This window comes from Sceloporus undulatus, chromosome 2, assembly GCF_019175285.1.
Source record: "Sceloporus undulatus isolate JIND9_A2432 ecotype Alabama chromosome 2, SceUnd_v1.1, whole genome shotgun sequence".
Lineage (NCBI taxonomy): Eukaryota > Metazoa > Chordata > Lepidosauria > Squamata > Phrynosomatidae > Sceloporus > Sceloporus undulatus.
In genome coordinates, this window is record NC_056523.1 from 3,064,509 (window position 1) to 3,066,645 (window position 2,137).

Here is a 2,137-nt window from a genome sequence, read left to right on the forward strand (position 1 = left end):
TCCTGTCTGTTCTTGGAAGTTATGCAGGGTGAGCCCTGGTTAGTACTTGGATGGAAGACTGCCAATAAATACCAGGTGCTGAAAGCTGTATTTCATAGGAAGGGACTGGCAAAACCACCTCGAGTATTCCTTCATGAAGAGAACCGAATGAGATTAATGGGGTCCCCTTAAGTTAACAGATGTCTGAAAGTGCGCACGCATGTGCGAATGCATACATGGGGGAAAAGAAATTTGTGGAGCCCTTTAATAGCAAACAAGTCTCTTCCCTGAAAGAGAGGCAGTTCAAGAAGTTCTTTTACCTGAGAGGCAGCTATCAACAGAGTTAAAAGCAATTTGAAACCATATCTACTGAAAACAAGAACAGTGCAATATGCTATTGCATTACATTTACATTAAATATTATATTTTATATAATTTATATTATTTATATTTTATATATTTCATATATAATTGTGACATATTTGTTTGTATATTAATCATATTATTCTCCACTTTATATTTTTTGAAATCTCATGGCAGTTCAAGGGCCATCCAGTCTAAGCCCCTGCCATGTAGGAATTCACGATCATAGCATCCCTGACAGATGGCCATCCAGCCTCTGCTTAAAGACCTCAAAAGAAGGAGACTCCACCACTCTCCGAGGGAGTGTCTTCCACTGTCTAACAGCTCTATTGGGAAGTTCCTCCTAATGTTAAGGTGGAATCGCTTTTCCTGTAGCTTGCATCCATTGTTCCATGTTCTAGTCTCTGGAGCAATAGAAAACAAGCTTGCTCCATCCTCAATATGTCATCTCTTCAAATACCTAAATAGGGCTATCATATCACTCCTTAACTGTCTCTTTCCAAGCGAAACATACCCAGCTCCCTAAGTCTCTTCTCACAGGGCATGGTTTCCAGACCCTTCAACATTTTAGTTACCCTCCTTTGGACATGCTCCAGTTTCTCAACATCATTTTTGAATTGTGGTGCCCAGAACTGAACACATTATTCCAGGTGGGGCCTGACCAAAGCAGAATACAGTGGCACTATTACTTCTCTTGATCTGAACACTATACTTTGATTGATGCAGCCTAAAATTGCATTGGCCTTTTTAGCTGCCGCATCACACAGCTGACTCATGTACATATTGTGGCCTACTAGGACTCCTAGATCCCTTTCATACACAGTGAAGGCAATGGCAAAACCTCCTCTGAATAAATCTGGGAAACAACACATACAAATATACAAAAATGATGTAGCCTAAAATCGCATTGGTCTTTTTAGCTGCCGTATCGCACTGTTGACTCATGTTCAATTTGTGGTCTACTAGGACTCCTAGATCCCTTTCACATGTAGTTTCATTCAGCCAGGTCTCCCCCATCCTATATCTATGGATTTTATTTTTCTGCCCTAAGTGCAGTACCTTACATTTCTCTGTGTTGAATTTCATTTTGTTAGCTTTGGCCCAGCTTTCTAGTCTATTCAGGTCATTTTGAATCTTGATCCTGTCCTCTGGGGTATTAGCTATTCCCCCTAATTTGGTGTCATCTGCAGATTTGATAAGTATGCCCCCAATTCTGTCCTCCAAGTCATTACTAAAGATGTTGAATAGCACTGGGCCCAGGACAGAGCCCCACTGGACACAACACTGGTCACTTCTCTCCAGGATGAAAAGGAGCCAATGCTGAGCACCCTTTGGCTTCGGTCAGTCAACCAATTATAGATCCATGTAACACTTGCCTTGTTTAGCCCACATTCCACTAGTTTGTTTGCAAGAATGTCGTGGGGATCCTTGTCAAAGGCCTTACTGAAACCAAGACGTACTATATCTACATCAATTCCTTCATCTACCAAACTGGTAACTGTATCAAAAAGGGAGATCAGATTCGTCTGCCATGACTTATTTCTGGGAAACCTGTGCTGACTTTGTGTGATGATGTTCAGACTCTCTGTTTAACGATCTCTTCTAGCAGCTTCCCTGGTATTGATTCTGGGGCGAAAGAGACCGTCCCTTTGCGGCCCTGTCTGGCCCACACCTTCTGCTGCCTTCCTCCTTCTGCTCTGGGGAGCCCCACTGAGAGACCCACCTGGAGGTCGGCCACGGAGCCCCTCAGTCCTGGGCCCCGAGGGAAGGGGCCTGCCATCCTCCCTTCCTAATA

At 43.3% G+C, this 2,137-nt stretch overlaps 1 pseudogene; it reads left to right on the forward strand.

The window, feature by feature from the left end:
* LOC121923056 overlaps positions 1-2,137 on the forward strand; it is a 100,115-nt pseudogene that overhangs the window by 46,265 nt on the left and 51,713 nt on the right.